We start from the raw sequence: 18,782 nt of genomic DNA on the forward strand, positions 1-18,782 counted from the left end.
AGTGCGTTTGGTAGGAAATCTTTTACGTTGGAAATAGCTGAAAGTTTCAGATTTCAGCTCAGTTGTATGCGATGTCCTTAAAGAGTCTGTGGAGGGATCGGATTGATGTGTGTCGTTACAGTATCACAACCAGAAACAGTAAATGGAATTTGACACCATTATTGGTTTTCAAAACACTATATAATCCCTAAGTTGATTCTCTTAGATTTACCAGGACATAGGGGGAGGGGGGTCTACTACATGACAGGATAGTAACAACAACGAATACCACTCCCAACTTTCCGCTGCAAGACAAGGGTCCATTGGACTGTGTTGAGAAGCAGTAAACATCACACATTTAAACAACATTCCATTCCATAGTAGCAGTCGTTGCAGTTAAATGTCGGAGATCGCTGTTCACATGCCAACATGGACGTGTGTCTCAGCAATTGCGCCAGGCAATCGGCCAATCAGAGAGGACCGCCTGACCATGGAGGGTGTCCAGGATGACCGGTGATAGGAATTTGGGTGTTATCAATACGTCCAGCGCCAATAGTTGTCAGTGATCGATATTCAGTCTTCTCAAATATCCACGTAAAAATCGGAGAATGCTCGCAGCACACACGATCATAAAGGCTGCCCAACACATGCTAAATATTCATTCGCTATTCACCCGCCCAGAGGGCGACACGGCTAGGCCAGCTGCACGCTTGTATCACGCCTGACCGTTTCATGTGGGTCAGCAGCTGCTCGCACCTTAAGCTGGAAATGTCCATTTGTTTCAATCACCAACTACCTCCACCACACACCCAGACGCCAGGCACAGTCGTCCTAGGAAACCAGCCACACGTTTATCAGTGTAATTACAATTAAATACAACGACCGTAACGCCAGTCTGGTGGCACTTGATAATGAGCAAAGTATCGGAAATACCTCAATGTTATGGAAACGAAAGAAAACACAGATGAACATGAGATGGGAGATATGATACTGCGTAAAGAATTTGACAGAGCACTGAAAGATCAACGTCGAAATAAGGATCCAGGAGTAGATAACATTCCGTTAGAGCTACTGACAGCCTTGGGAGAGATAGCCATGACAAAACTCTTCCTTCTGGTGAACAAGATGTACAGACATGCGAAATACCCTCAGACTTCAAGAAGAATATAATAATACCAGTTCCAAAGACAGCAGGAGCTGAAAGATGTGAAAATTACCTTACTGTCAATTTAATAAGTCAGGGTTGCTAAATCCTAACACAAGTTCTTTAGAGAAGAATGGAAAAACTGGTAGAAGCGAACCTCGGGGGAGATCAATTTCGACTCCAGAGAAATGTAGAAACACCCGCAGCAATGCTGATCCTGCGACTTCGCATAGGAGATAGCGTAAGAAAAGGCAAACTTACATTTATAGCATTTACAGACTTAGCGAAAGCTTTTGACAGTGTTGATTGGAATACTCTCTTTCAAATTCTAAAGGTGGCAGGGATAAAATACAGGGAGCGAAAAGCTATTTACAACCTGTACTGAAACCAGACAGTAGACATAAGAGTCGGAGTGAATTAAAGGAAAGCAGTGAATGACAAGGGAGTGAGACAGGGTTGTAACCTATCCCATATGTTATTCAGTCTATTGTACATTGAGCAAGCAGTATAAGAAACAAAAGAAAAACTTGGCGTAGGAATTAAGGTCCACGGAGGAGATATAAAAACTTTGAGGTTTTCTGATGACATTGTAATTCTGTCAGAGACAACAAAGGACTTGGAAGAGCAGTTGAACGGAATGGACAGTGTTTTGGAAGCAGGATATGAGATGAACGTCAACAAAAGCAAAACGATGGTAATGGAATATAGTCGAATTAAATCAGATGATGCTGGAGGAATTAGATAAGGAAATCAGACACTCAAAGTGGTAGATGAGTTTTGCTATTTGGGCAGCAAAATGACTGATGATGATCGAAGTAGAGATGATATAAAATGTATACTGGCAATGGCAATAAAGGCGTTTCTGAAGAAGAGAAATTTGTTAACATCGAATATAGATTTAAGTGTCAGGAAGTCCATTCTGAAAGTATTTGTATGGAGTGTAGCCATGTATGGAAGTGAAACATGGACGGTAAACAGTTTATACAAGAAGACAATAGACCCTTTTGAAATGTGGTGCTACAGAAAAATGCTGAAGATTAGATGGGTAGGTCACGAAACTATTGAGGAGGTACTGAATAGAACAGGGGAGAAAAGAAATTTGTGGCACAACCTGACTAGAAGAAGGGATCGGTTGATAGGACATATTCTGAGACATCAAGGGATCACCAATTTAGTGCTGGAGGGAAATGTGGGAGGTAAAAATCGTAGAGGGAGACCAAGAGATGAACACAGTAAGTAGATTCAGAAGAGTGTAGGTTGCAGTAGTTACTCAGAGATGGAGAGGCCTGCACAGGATAGAGCTGCATCAAACCAATCTTTGGACTGAGGACCGGAACAGCAACAAACATGCCATTCTTATGACTGGACATAATTTTCCACGTAAAATCTTTCATCCCCCTTACGGCTATCGATGTGTTGAAATCTCAGTTTTGCATATCAAATCTATACCTCCCATAAGACCCGACATAATCGTTTTCTGGGCACATGTCACAACACTGACCACCATAACTTTATACTCTAACACCTACACATTTCCGATTATCGTTTGTATGTGTATAGCATTCGGAGAAAATGTGATATGTCCACACTCACGCCGGCTATATGCCTCGATTCTGCTCATGTCCAGGAAATCATTTAGAATTTAAGTAATCCAGCCAATTAGATTCAAGAATAGATTGCAGGTATTTTCAGTCAGCACTTCCGGAAGACGCTGCATCCCTCCAAGACTCTCTCAAACAAGTGTTGTATAGCACAGGCGTCTGGCACTAGGGGATAAGCAACAGTGCTTCTGCGGACGACAGGGTTGGAACATGTGAGGATCTGCTTAGGGAAGTCGATGAAAGGACGTTCTGTGTATCCATTTTGTTACAGCTGTATTGAACGCTCTGTTTGTTCAGTATAGAAGATCTAGTTAAATCCTTGCAGTGGTGTATTGTGCAGGGGTTTACGAAACGAATCTATCAGTCCTTACGGTCGGATATTCTCGTCAATGTCTAGAAATCAAAATCCCTGACGTGAAATCTATCTTTCCCTTACGACTAGACATATGTAATTTTATACATGAACAGTAGTCTGATCACTTCCTACTAACGTCAGATGATATGACGGAACATAAACCACCATATCTTTTCACTCAAGCAGCGTAACATTTCTATCATTTGTAGGGGTTTAGCGTCCTAAATAATTATGGTATGCCCACACTAACACCAACTGGATGTCGTTTTACATTGTCTACCATAGCTTGAATCAAAAAGTCTTCACGTCTTTTATTTATGTCATGGACGTTCTTGCAGGAGCAGGAAGAACTGATGCCCCAAGCCACGTCACAAACCCCCGCTAATTCTCTCGAAATCCCATGACGTTCAGACAGCGCTGTTCCATTAGGTACAAGATTGACAAGTACAGGGCTATCACAACGAAAAATGAAGCACACTAATTTACAGGAGGAAATTCACAACCATGCAAAAAGAAATTCAGAAGCATAAAACCTTCAATTCATTGATATCTAATGACAGTCTAGACAAGACAGTCTGCACATGACATAATATCCTTTATTGTATTACTGAGATGACCACGCTAGAAATACGACAGTGTAATCGTGTCAGAGTCATCGTTGCCAGAGCACAGTCTCTCTCTCTCTCTCTCTCTCTCTTTCTCTCTCTCTCTCTCTCTTTTCATTACTTTGGTTACATTCAATGGAGTAAAACTACGAATCGTAAAAACTTCGCCAATGTCATCTAGTAGAGAATTCAATAAAATTTTACCATGTCCCTTTCTTCTGATATATGGGGAACAAATACCATCTGCATGTTTGTGTCGACTATATGTGGTGATCCCTTTAAATATGCATGTATTGGTCCATAGGAGCAGGTGGTCAGTGAGTGAAGTTGCTTCCATGGACTTGTGGAAACTCTTGTCACCCGCACTGGTGGAAGACAATTTCCCACAGACAATCAATCACAAGGAGAGGGTTCTTGTGTTGTTGTTTCATAAGCAGTTTGACACATTGTTTTTTGCTGGAACGCATCAAAGCAGTATATGACTATAGCTGTGTACACAGCCATACATGTTGATTTTTCACGATGACTTTGAGGTCTGTGTTAGGTGCTAAATCTACAGTAACACGTTTCGATTCATTGACTCTCACAGAAAGCTGGATATCGCATGGTGTAAACCATGCTGCTCCCACAACACAGATAATGGTTGCAAATAAAAGATATAGGCGGTGTTTCCTATCGACAAAAATGTGTAAGACATCGCAACTTATGAACACTGGAAGTGTCTGCGGCATTGTGGAGCGTTTCCAAACAGCTGTGTCAAGGTGACGACTTCTATATTTAATCTCACCTTCCTCAGTGATGGTGTAGTAGATGCCTCGGTGTTCCGTTTTTGAAGAGACCCTGAGCGTTGATTCCTCATATTGGTGGAGCATATTGCAGCAGGCGTGTGATCCTGTTTTGGTGTACTAGGTGGTAGTGAACCTGACCCTAAATCTTTGGACACTGCGTCTTTCATTTTTATGACTTACAATGAATAACTGATGTAGAACAAGGGGGTATTCTTCAGGACTTAAATCCGTAGAGCATAGATAGTAAGCACCATCAGTTGTCAATCCTACCCAAGCGAGGATGTAGGTATCCTCATTGCTCTACATCTTTTGGCGTATTTTCATCAATTTTACGTATTTTCCATCAATTTTCGTAATTTTGCCAGGTTTTCCGTAATTTCAACGAATTTTACTCAGTTACTCGAGGTCCAAACAACCACTCCGACGAGCCGTCCTGTCAACAAAAAATCTCATCGCATCGATCCGCTGATGCTATCAGCCAATGACCTTGCAGCATGGTCCTCAGTTTCTGTATCATTACTAAACTACTCCCACCATTACTCTGTGAGAGTCATAAACATGTGGAAATATTGCAAACCATGTTACACCGCCTACATCACATGACGCAGATACTGTTTGTTAGTGTAGGAAATAGCCATCAGCAGAGAGGAGTTGCAAAAACTACGTTCCTTAGCCGAAACACTTTATAAATTCGGTAAGATTTTATTACGATGTGCCATTCTCCCAGTGCGGATGGGAATTGCAAAGTGTCCTCACATTCGTAGGATATAGTCGACGATTCAAAGATCTAGCGCTCTGCCCTCTATTTTGAAACGAGCTACCCTTTGTTGAGCCTATTGGGTAAGGACCCTGAGCAAAATTCTAGATGATCTTTCTCTATGCATTTCGTAACTCTTCCTCTGTCTTTAACAAACCCTTCCTGGAACATTGTGTCCGATTTTATTTGGAAGTTACCAGAAGTAGGAGGGTACTATACCCGATACATTCGACGTCTCGAGAAACAAAAGTATGAGCTGAGTTCCACGTAATCAGTACACGTCGATATTTTGCTTTTGCAGAGAGTATAAGACGTGTTCCAAACTTGTACCTAACGACGCTAGTGATATAGACCGGTAATCTCATTCCAATACTGTAACAGCCATTCTGCGAAGACTATCCTGTACCAATCATACTCACGTTACACGTCTAATTACACACGATCTCGCTAGATGCTTGCGTGCTGGAGAGTTTAGCACTCCTTATTGGTGTATGGTAGATACAATCATGATACATTTGAGAGTATTGTGGTGGTATAACATATGACTTATCCATAAACACGGAAGGAGTTTGAAACATTTTACGTAAGTTACTTGTACTATCAGTTACGTAGAATAGTTGTAGTGTTTGGATTCCATACCAAGGAGGTTTTGGGAAGAGAGAAATGATTGTAGAACATAAACACACGCTGTTAAGGCTACACGGTTCTGCATTTAAGTATGCTACAATGTTAAAGCAGTGTAGTTTCCGATATATAAGTCGCGTGGAATGAAGCACTGTTAATACTCCATTGCAAGAAATATATTTCCAACACATGACATACATGCACTCTGCAAGTTTCCTATCCCATTCACTATGGTGAGAAACTTTAACCTACCTTCTACACCATAGAAAAAGAAGATTCTTTGTGATCCACGCACTATATAGCTTTCGAGAAGTATATAGCGCCCACTATTCGCATCTGATTATGGTTCAGAAATTATGCTATGCTTGCATTAGTCCTATAAAATGATCATAAGCAACGGAAAATGCATGAAACACCGACGTCTTAGAAAAACGCATAGCAGTGGTGTTTGTCACGTAAAATTACACACGCACTATGCTACTCTAACTCCATGAATAGAACAGAGTCTCTTCCACACACGCTATCTGTTAAGCAAATATATATATAGAGTGATTGCAATACCTGACGAACCCTTGCCGTCCGCAGCTCGTGGTCGTGTGGTAGCGTTCTCGCTTCCTGCGCTCGGGTTCCTGGGTTCGATGCCCGGCGGGGTTAGGGATTTTCTCTGCCTCGTGATGACTGGGTGTTGTGTGATGTCCTTAGATTAGTTAGGTTTAAGTAGGTCTAAGTTCTAGGGGACTGATGACCATAGATGTTAAGTCCCATAGTGCTCAGAGCCAAACCCTTGCCACTAGCTTAGAACCACTCCAAAGGAACCATCCCAGCATTTGCGTGAAGCAATTTACGGAAATCACGGAAAACATAAATCAGGATGGTCGGACATGGGTTGGAACCGTCGTCCTCCCGAATGCGAGTCTTAATGAAATTACATTAAAGAATAATCAGTTACCTTTTTTTAAATTTGTTTTTAGTTAATTTGCCTTTCGTTCCTTCTGTACGTACGAACTTTGTTGTAGAACCTCTTATTTACGTGTGGTAATAAAAATTCATTTACACAGAATTAAGTACATTTAAAATTACGTGAATTCATATTAACTGATTAAGAATATTTAGTTGAGAGTTAAATCCTTTACATAATTCGACCTTGGCACACATTTTCTAAATGCAGTGGTTTTTTTTATATTTATTGAATTCTTTCCCGGCGTTAGCTATGGAACACAAGACTGTCTCTATTAGCAGAAAATGGTTAAATATTGCCAAGCCGACGTTTAATTATCATTGATAAAACACACTTCACTATACATTTCTTTCAAAGAACCAAAATTGTTAAATTTCAACGTTAACTATCCGCCTATGAATGCACAAATGTGAAACTAGTAATAAATTCCGTCAGTCTCAGGATCGCTGTAAAAGAAAAACATTTTCTTAATTCACTGCTAATTTTTATCTGCTCCCGATTTACGGGTTTGGTTAATTTTTCTTAGCGGAACAATTTTTTAAATGTGCCGCCGCTGCAAATCGTTCGGTCGCGGCACAGCCCAGCAACACCGCTAAAAATGCTGAAAATTCTTTAAAGAAATATTATAGATGACATGGGCAAGCTAATTTACATTAGTCATACACAATTTTGTTAAATTATAATGTATTTAGACACAACAATAATTCAACTTACATTAGTTTGTAATTTCTCCTCTAATGGCGGCTAAATCTAGATACAGACAAAAGAAGTCTACCCATTCATAAAATGCTACGTCACAGGTTCCTCTCACTTTCAGCTATCCAGGAAGACGACTAAGAATACACACTACGTGGTGCTTTTTATACTACTGCTGACCATTAACATCTCTTTGTAATCTTACAACATTAATGTCCTCTGTGGCTGAATTTTACATTTTTGTTATCGCAGATATTGACACATTTCGCAATTACATTATGAGTATAGAAATATTACAATCATAAATACATCGAGAATATTACTACAGAAAATATTACAATAATAACGAATGTCCTTTACACAAAATTAAATAATATTTTTTGCTAAATAATTACAGTATATACAAATTGCTTCATAGCGGTGTATATAGTACAATCAAATTTTAGTTTATTAATAGTGTGAGTGTTGCCAGGGAACGTTACGTTGCCCCCTGGCAGCATTTGGCAAAAAGTTTCTATACTTTGACACAATGGTGCCAGTAACGTTCTTTACAATTCTGTATTTTTTTATGGAATGACTCTTTTAATTAGTCCCAGGGTTACATATGTTCATGGCTCCCCCATTTGGGCGAAGGCAGACAGGAAACCTGGGCAAAACTGTGCCGGAGCCCAGCCATCCCAGTTGGTCCATGATTAATCTTGTCTCTTTAACAGTCATTCTTTTGAATTGATTTAGCAGTTTGTCATCAACGGTTACATAATATCACAGTCACATACAGTTCAACGAAAGTTTGATGTGTGTAATTAACAACTCGTTATTATTATTTTTGCGATATACTGCAAGGTCACTTGTCCTAAGATATATCACTTAGTTTTTTGAAATCATTTAGCACAACGTCACTTTTCATAATGTTCCCACTGCCTACGTGTTACAAATCCATCTCCTACACTTGTTAGTGTTCATTTTCTCTTGTCAATTTACGGGTATACATAATAAATGTTCAATGTTTATCAAAAATGGAGTTCATTGACATGTTATTCAGTTCGTGTAAATATTTTGGAATATGTCAATAATGCTGTAGTTGGTGAGCGGTGCGGAGTGATTGTTGAGCGGCGCTCAGCGCGGCGCGTCGGCTCCGTGTAGGTCACCGCCCCCGGTGTTGACAGCTACGGCGCGGAGATGCGTGTGGCTGTCTGGTCTGCTACGGGCTGCTGCGGCCGCTGCATGGCTGAGGTAGCCGGATGCGCGTTGTGTATCAGCTCGCCCGTGTGACATCTTCTTGCAGTGCTCCAGCAAACATGCAACAAGTTCACAAACAGTGTACTATCCTTATGGTCATTTTTCCTGCTGTGGGAAAAAACGCACACAGTTATTGGCAGTTATTATTCAGTAGGCCTTCACTAGTCTGGTTTGCACAATGTTTCGTTGACACAGCAACACTTTTTATGGGCACACAATATTTTTTCACCATGTCATGACTTGTCATTAGTCACACGCAAGTTTTCACCTTAGGACAAAATGTATCTCTGTAGTCAATGCGCTTTCCTAGCGTCCCTTGACGCACAAAGAGTTATAGTTTGACACTAACTTGGTCCACCGTCCGTTATCGGCTCACTGTTCGTGTCGTGCTAGTTCCTTGTCTACTTGCACACACGACGATGACACAGTTTCTTATTGCTTGTTCAACACAACCTCGTGACGTACTGCTGCAGGTTTAACAGTCACTGTCTGTCTCTGCCACACAATACTGCACTTTTGTTTAAGTTTTTCTTTCATTTACAATGTCCGTTGTGCAATTTTTGTAACAGCACATTCATAACTTCTTTGTTCGCTCTTTACCAAGGTGTATGATATTTGCGTACATGGTAACAAACATTAAAATTTCGTATTAGTTTGCCCAAAAATCATCTATATTTATGTTCGAGTAGATTTTATTTGTGCATTCCAGCCGGATTCAGGCATATTGTTCAATAACTCCTTTGAAATTATGTCTCACTTTACTTGCAAGGTCCTACGTAACTACAGTGTAATCTCTGTAGGCTAAAATTGACTTGGACTGTATCAGGCTAGCTCCTTTTCACTGATTGGATCTGCACATGCTTCAATTGAAGCTTCTTTGTGCGTAACCTTGCGCTATTTAAATTTGCAATAAGTTTGCCTCCCATGGTGCCCTCGGGCGTCTAAAAGTATGAAGTAATATGGCCAAGACTTTTAGATATTTTGCTTACACCCTCTCCCATTTATATACTACATGCATATTCATCTATTACATAGATTACGCAAGTGTTAGCCTATGTCTGTCCATACACTTATTAGAGCATCGTGTAATAATTGTAAGAAAACAGGTCAAGTACTTTTAGAGGCTTTTGCTAACAACGTATCATCTTCTTATGTATATCCCTCTGAACGTTTATTAGGGCGTCGTGTAAAAATCTATCAAGAACTTTTCGAGACTTTTGCAAAAACATTTCCCCTTTATATGGTATTCAGGGTGGTCCATTGATCGTGACCGGATCAAATATCTCACGAAATAAGCGTGAAATGAAAAAAACTACAAAGAACGAAACTTGTCTAGCTTGATGGGGGAAACCAGATGACACTATGGTTGGCCCGCTAGATGGCGCTGCCATAGGTCAAACGGATATCAACGGCGTTTTTTAAAAATAGGAACTCCCATTTTTTATTACATATGCGTGCAGTACGTAAAGAAATATGAATGTTTTAGTTGGACCACTTTTTTCGCTTTGTGATTGAAGGATCTGTAATAGTCACAAACATATGGCTCACAATTTTAGACGAACAGTTCGTAACATGTAGGTTTTTTTAATTAAAATACAGGACGTAGGTACGTTTGAACATTTTATTTTGGTTGTTCCAATGTGATACATGTACCTTTGTGAACTTATCATTTCTGAGCACGCATGCTGTTACATCGTGATTACCTGCAAATGCCACATTAATGCAATAAATGCTCAAAATGATGTCCGTCAATCTCAATGCATTTGGCAATATGTGTAACGACATTCCTCTCATCAGCGAGTAGTTCGCCTTCCGTAATGTTCGCACATGCATAGACAATGCGCTGACGCATGTTGTCAAGCGTTGTCGGTGGATCACGGTAGCAAATATCCTTCAACTTTCCCCACAGAAAGAAATCCGGGGACGTCAGATCCGGTGAACGTGCGGGCCATGGTATGGTGCTTCGACGACCAATCCACCTGTCATGAAATATGCTATTCAGTACCGCTTCAACCGCACGCGAGCTATGTGCCGGACATCCATCATGTTGAAAGCACATCGTCATTCTGTCATGCAGTGAAACATCTTGTAGTAACATCGATAGAACATTACGTAGGAAATCAGTATACATTGCACCATTTAGATTGTCATCGATAAAATGGGGGCCAGTTATCCTTCCTCCCATAATGACGCACCATACATTAACCCGCCAAGGTCGCTGATGTTCCACTTGTCGCAGCCATCGTGGATTTTCCGGTGCCAAATTGTGCATATTATGCCGGTTTACGTTACCGCTGTTGGTGAATGACGCTTCGTCGCTAAATAGAATGCGTGCAAAAAATCTGTCATCGTCCAGTAATTTCTCTTGTGCCCAGTGGCAGAACTGTACACAACGTTCAGAGTCGTCGCCATGCAATTCCTGGTGCATAGAAATATGGTACGGGTGCAATCGATGTTGATGTAGCATTCTCAACACCGACGTTTTTGAGATTCCCGATTCTTACGCAGTTTGTCTGCTACTGATGCGCGGATTAGTCACAACAGCAGCTAAAACACCTATCTGGGCATCATCGTTTGTTGCAGGTCGTGGCTGACGTTCCACATGTGGCTGAACACTTCCTGTTTCCTTAAATAACGTAACTATCCGGTGAACGGTCCGGACACTTTGATGATGTCGTCCAGGATACCGAGCAGCATACATAGCACGCGCCCGTTGGGCATTTTGATCACAATAGCCATACATCAACACGATATCGACCTTTTCTGCAATTGGTAAACGGTCCATTTTAACACGGATAATGTATCACGAGACTAATACCGTCCGCACTGGCGGAATGTTACGTGATACCACGTACTTATACGTTTGTGACTACTACAGCGCCATCTATCACAAAGCGAAAAAAGTGGTCCAACTAAAACATTCGTATTTCTTTACGTACTACACGAATATGTAATAAAAATTGGGGGTTCCAATTTAAAAAAAAAAAAAAAACGCAGTTGATATCCGTTTGACGTACGGGAGCGCCATCTAGCGGGCCAACCATAGCGCCATATGGTTTCCCCCTTCAAGCTAGACGAGTTTCGTTTGACGCTTATTTCGTGAGATATTTGGCCCGGTCACTATCAATGGACCACCCTGTATACAGGGTGAACGTTAATAAAACCGACGAACTACAGGGGCAGATTCGTGACTGGAAATGGAGGAAAGAAAGGTCCTATGAGCGTATGTTCTCAAATATACAGTGTGCATGCAACAACAAAAAATCGTCCCAAAGCACAAGTACAGAGCAGCGTCGCATCCACGTAACAAAAAATGCTAAAGGTAGCCTCCATGAGATGAAATGCGTGTGTTCATTCGTCGCATCAAGTATCGCTGCACTCTTTCGCACGTTCTGGCCTCTCACAGGCATTGTCAACACGCTGTTGAAGGATATGAATATCAGAAAATGGTTCAGCATATATAACGCTTTTCAGATGTCCCCAGAGGTAAAAATCCATTTGGTTTAAGTCCGGTGATCTAGCAGCCTATCGTACTGGCCCTCCCCATACTATCCAAGGTCTGGGGAAGATGTTGAGGTGTCGGCAAACTGTGATGCAGAAGTTATGTGGTGCTCCGTCATGCTCAAACCATATAACTTGTATCACCAAAGGCACATTCCGGAGAAGCCCAGGCGGAGTATTCCGCAAGAAGTCCAGGTACGTTCCTCCGTCGAGGTGTTGTGGAATGAGACGACTCAACAATTCCCAGAGGATTGTTATCAGGCCACAGGTGATGCTATGCAGATTGATGATGCCAGTTGTGGTAAAGATTGATTTGTTGGTAAAGAGGACTGCTGATAGAAATCCCATCATCATAATGGTTTGGTGCAAAAACCGTCGACAAAATCCTTCCCATATAGGGAAATCCGCTGCTAATAAGTCTTGCACTCTTTGCAAGTGATAGGTATTATAGCGGTTGTAATGCAGGATACCCATAATCGTACTTCGGTTTACACCACATTGGCGGACCATGTGCCTGGAGCTTGCACTCGGGTTCGTCTCAATATCCTGTAGAACACAGTCCCCCAAATCTAGTGTACGCATAGTCCGCCCACCTCCCTGCACGATCGTCTGTCTGAAAGGACTTATGATTACACAGACGCCCAAAAAGAGCTCGAAATGTTGTGTAATGTGGTTTGTGTCTGAGAGGATACTTGTTTTGGTATAATCGCACTGCCTCTCGACGGTTTTCATCTGCTTCGGCGTACACCATTTCGGCTTGTTCCCTACATGAATTTCTCTGCTTCGTGATGACTGGGTGTTGTGTGATGTCCTTAGGTTAGTTAGGTTTAAGTAGTTCTAAGTTCTAGTGGACTGATGACCATAGATGTTAAGTCCCATAGTGCTCAGAGCCATTTGAACCCTACATGAATACAAGACCATTCTGCTGCTTGCAATACGCTGCGTCAATCACACAGCCTGCAACACACAAGGGGCAGGTGGCATGTGTTCAGAGGAACTTTCATTCATCAGCGCCATCTACTGTGGCAACGATTCTTTCCTGGACAGAAGTCACAGGACATTTTTTTTCTCTCCATTTCCAGTTATGAATCCGTTCCTGCAGTTTGTCGGTTTCATTAATGTTCTCCCTATGTTTATACACATTAAAGATGTCTATAGCCTATCTCTGTCCATATGTTTATTAGAATATCAGGCATAAATCTGACGTAAATAGGTTAAGAAACTTTAAAGATTTTTGATTAAAAGTTTTCCTCATCGTGTACTGTATATATATATATATATATTATACAACATGTATGTTAAAAATATGTAGCCTATGTCCGTCCGATCGTTTCTTAGAGCATCATGTAATAATTTGAAGTAAATTAGTTTAAGAACTTTTCGAGATATTTGCTAACAATGAAAAACAACGGGAATGCTCGCTCCTAGTCGCAAAAAACTCATTAACAGAGAGTACAGTTTGGGAAGACATGATGCTGTGCATTCTTTTTCCTGGGAGTACAGTATTTATCAGTAGACGGTGGCCCCTCTTTTGACATATCTCAGTATAAAAATTTGACGCAAATCTGTCAAGATGTTTTCGAGATTTTTGCAAAACCTTTTCCCCTTTTTAGGGTAGATATCAGGGCGATTCAAAAAGAAAGAGTAGATTTCAATTGTTTATTACAGACAAACTATAAAAGATAGAAACGCATTGCGCGGATTATTGGATAGAGGAATGCTTATGTGAATTTTTGAAATAAAGAATGATGGTTTTATAAGTTTCTTAAACAATGTAGATTATATATCGAGACTGTCGCATGCAAACCGTTTACTCGAGATGGTTCACAGGCCCTGTGCTCTTGAGTCTACTCTTCGTAGATAGGCTGATATTTAGTAACCATTCAAATGTATGTCTCGAAACTGTATGTTTGTTGTTGTCTTTTCAATTGAGGCGAGGAAAAAAACGTCATAGGAGTAAGCTCTTGAATTAGGGGCCTGAGAAACAACGGGAATGCTCCTAGTCGCAAAAAAACTGATTAACAGAGAGTACAGTTTGAGAGGACACGCTGCCGTTCGTTCTTTTTCCTGGGAGTACAGTATTTACCATTTGCCGGTGGACTCTCTTTTGACACATCTCAGTTACGATCCTTTTACAATACAATAGTCGTACTAGAGTGCAAAAGAAGGCATCGCAGTTACAATGATCAGCATGCTGGCACAGTGGTGAAGACACTGGATTCATATCCGTGAGAACAGTGGTCAAAATGCGTGCTCAGACTTCTTGAATTGATTTTCCTATGGCTTTCCTGAACCAGTTCAGATGTATTACTAGTAGTTCTACTAAGCAAAGAAGTTGTGGACTTTAATAATATTAGATATTAAGAATAAAAACTATATTTCATATACAAGACGAACTCAAAAAGTAACGGAAATACGGTAATTTTGCGTTTTGTATTAATCCGATTCGAGCGATTTTTTGTGTTGTATTGATAAACATGTCCACATTGGATACTTAGTTTGTTGGCACCTGTCAAAAAGTTTACATGTATTTCGATAGTATCAGCGATTATTTATTTAGTATAAAATGCATCAAAGAAGTGGATGAAATTCTGATATGAGAACGGATAAAATGCAGCACAGTTTTAGAAAATGTTAAATGTTGCTTTTGGTGAGCCTGCTACGAGTAAAGTGAGGGTTTACGAATGGTATAACAAGCCATATAGCTGTGAGGACACGACGCACATCGCCAGCATTCGAAATCGTTAATAATAATAATGTCGTGTGACTAGGGCCTCCCGTCGGGTAGCCCGTTCGCCTGGTGCAAGTCTTTCGATTTGACGCCACTTCGGCGACTTGTACGTCGATGGGGATGAAATGATGATGATGAGTACAACACAACACCCAGCCCCTGAGCGGAGAAAATCTCAGACCCAGCCGTGAATCGAACCCGGGCGCTTAGGATTGACATTCTGTCGTGCTGACCACTTTTTTTTTCATTTTGTTCGTTATTGATCGTTGTGTTTGGTCGTTGCGGACGTCGCAAGGCATCCTGTTCAAGTTCGGTGGTTGATCCTTCCACTCAGTTTTTTTATTACAGAGGCCAACCGGCTCTCTGACCGAGCACGCTGAGCTACCGTGCCGGCATTTTTTTGTTCGTTTTAGTTCGTTGCATCTGCTTGGAGCGGATGTTGTAAGACACCCATTTCAGTTCGTCTTTGATCCATTAACTCAGTTTTTTTAACTGCAGAGGGCAGCTAACCCTCTGACCGAACACGCTGAGCTACCGTACCGGCGCCACTCAGTTACCGGGGGTGGACATTCGAAATCGTTGAAAAAGTGAAATAAATGATTCAGAATGAAAGTCGAATCACAATCGGAGAAGTCGTTGATTATGATGGCGTATCAACTGGCTCACGGCATGAAATTCTTTCAGAAATTTTGGGTATGAAACTCAAGACGCCTGTTTAGTCCGTGCGTCGGAGCTTCCGTGGCGCAGCAGTGAGTCAGTCACCTTTGTAATCGCGGCCAGTACTGAGGCACTGTCGACGATACTCGGCGCGCGACACAAATTACGTGACGTCCTGCTCCACAGATTTAATTCGAAACGTTTACTGGCGGAGCCGGATTATCCCTCTGCACTGCTACACACGTGTAAAGTCAGTGTAAATGAGGGACACCAGCCTCCCTCTGACTCGCGAGATAGGGGCCAGACTCCTCGCTACTCAAATGCTAGAAATAAAAGCCCAATAGATAAATCTTTTAGGAAAGACTCCGAGATCCGACCGCCGGAATGGAACACGTTCATCACTAACAGTTCAGTACACCGCCTCCAACTGGCTGCTAGTCACTCTCGCCGACAATCACCTCAACAACAAAACAGGAGAACACTTGAGAACGAATGGGAAGAGCTACATAAAAACGTCACTCTCACACTTGCACAGAAACAAGTGAAATTGACGGGCCTGAATTAATATTGCTTCCACTTAGCTAATGGCCCCATACTCGCCTCTGAGGTATTTCCGTTTACTGAACACGTTCACGATCACTTATCGGCCGCAGGCAATCGCAAAGAAAAACAGCAAACTGCGTGAACAGAATTGACCATCTGTTCACGGGATCACACTTGAGGTTCCCTCTGTCCTCCGTTGCGTACTAAGTAAATTGGTTGACCATGAAGAATCACCTACTCCCGAAATAAGAATACACAACGAAACGCCACCTGCACCCCAGAGGATGCACGACTTAAACAGCCCACGTGGTCTGCCGACCGACTTCTCTATTTCCCCCAGCTCCAGAGCGTTCCACACTTCCAGACAATCCGAATTGGGAACAGAGTGTAGGCATTTACACTGGCCTTTCGTGCTTCCGCTAACAAAGCTTCAGTAACGTGCTGCTACCTCACAGGACTTCAAGAACTTTTCAGTGCCACGGGTGTAGGCAAATATCGGTCGTCGTGGGGAAATTACTGCCTCTTAAAATTCGCCCAGTCAACTCCGACTGCCACGCATTTATGAGGATTAGGGGAAGTTCGACCCATCTTCTTCAGGCTGAACAAAACCCCCTCTCCCCTGCACTGAAAACTAAGTAAGGCGACTACAACAACGATCAGGGCTAACACACGTGGACGGCCAGGATACGAGATGTTACAAAACATCTGACAGCAAAATTTGTTCTAAAACTGCTGAATTTCGAAAAAATAGAAAGAAAACAGCTGTGAATGCAGATTGCTCAGGAACAGCTAAATGAAGTCAACAACGATGCAGAACTACTGAAACCTGTCACAACACATACGTTTACGGGTTTGACGTCCAAAATAAGGCTCAGTCATCTCAGTGAAAACATTCAGGATCGGCAAGACCGAAAAAAGACCGCCAAGTGCAGTCAAATATGTACGTTTTGTTCACTGTGTTCTTCAATTTTAGCGGCATGTTGCACCACGAGTGCTTTTGCCAAAAAGGCGAAAAATAAATAAGGAGAACTACTTGTTAGTTCAATGCCGTTTGCGTGCAAAAAATCCAAAACAAACGTCCGGATTTGTGGCGAAGCAATTCATGACCATTACACAATGATAATGCACCTGCTATAACTTCGTTGCACGTTCGTGAATATTTGGCGAAAAATAATACCGAAATCATGCCCTAGCCTCCATATTCAACAAACATAGCCCCTGTGACCTTAAAGGGCTGACGTTTGAGAAGCATAAATGAAATTAAATAGGCATCTCTGAAAAAGTTCAAAGCTGTCCCAAAGTCGAGTTACAGTAGCATCTGAGGTGGTGTAGAAAGAGCTGGCGTATGTGTATAATATGCAATGGGGAGTTTTTTAAGGGGACAACACTGAAGTATATAAATTTTTTTCCAAAAAACGAAAATTATTTTGCTTATACCGGTATTTACAGACTTACAGGCCTTGTTCGACAATAATAGGACAGAGAGCCGACTGTTGACGATAAAAATAGGAACCATACTGGTATTTTTACCTTTGGTAATTTAAGTAAAGTCCACAGCTCGTGGTCTTGCGGTAGCGTTCTCGCTTCTCGCGCACGGGGTCCCGGTTTCGATTCCCGGCGGGGTCAGGGATTTTTCCTGCCTCGAGATGACTGGGTGTTGTTGTGTCGTCTTCATCATCATCATTTCATCCCCATTACGGTCGGAGGAAGGCAATAGCAAACCACCTCCACTAGGACCTTGCGAGTCTCCCGCATCGTCCCCTACGCTCCTCGGAGTGTGGGACCTCATCATCATCATCATCATCATCAATTTAAGGAAATTATGAAAAATCTAAATCAGCATGAATGTATGGGGGTTTAGAGCCTCTATACGGACCGCGTAAGGTGCAGTCTCTTACAACAGCGCAAACTCGTTCGGTTTATCTATGGTGTACATTGTTGGTTCTTTACACATTCCTTTACAAGTTACTTACAAAATGTATAAAGCTAGAGGTACAGTCTTCACTTACATCTCAACTTGAACCACTGCAGACGCTAGACACACTGACAGTTAACATCAGCACCATGTAAAAAATCATGCGTACCACAACTTCATATTTAGTTGCCTCAAAACCGGAGAAGCTTGTATTCAGCATAAGTGAAAGCCTGAGCTGAGAGAAAGTATATAATGTTAGTATGTTCCATTGTAGAGCTTTGGTGTAAGGATTTCCAGAAAAAAATAATGTGAAAGAGTATTGTAAAATGCCAGATATTTTATTTTTTTACTTGTGTTACTCTATTGTCAAACCTCTGCTTTGTTATCGCTAGTCGAGTACTTTTTAACTGCTTTTTTAAATAAGTGTGTTTGAATACTCTCTTTAATTGAGGATTCGTAAGATGATTTCTTATCTCATTCATGTTCAAACTGTGCTTAAGCTTGAACTGTAATGGACGCTAAAGCTATGAGACAATAAGCACAAATAAATCTTCCCGTTATACACCCACGTGTCCTTCACAGGTTTAAAGAAGAAAACATCAAAACAAGTTAGTAAAATATTATGAGCATAATTTCGGTGGCCGTATAATGTCGCAATGACTTAGTGCCTGGAGTTACTAGACTGGATT

Source organism: Schistocerca americana, chromosome 2 (genome assembly GCF_021461395.2).
Source record: "Schistocerca americana isolate TAMUIC-IGC-003095 chromosome 2, iqSchAmer2.1, whole genome shotgun sequence".
Taxonomy (NCBI): domain Eukaryota; kingdom Metazoa; phylum Arthropoda; class Insecta; order Orthoptera; family Acrididae; genus Schistocerca; species Schistocerca americana.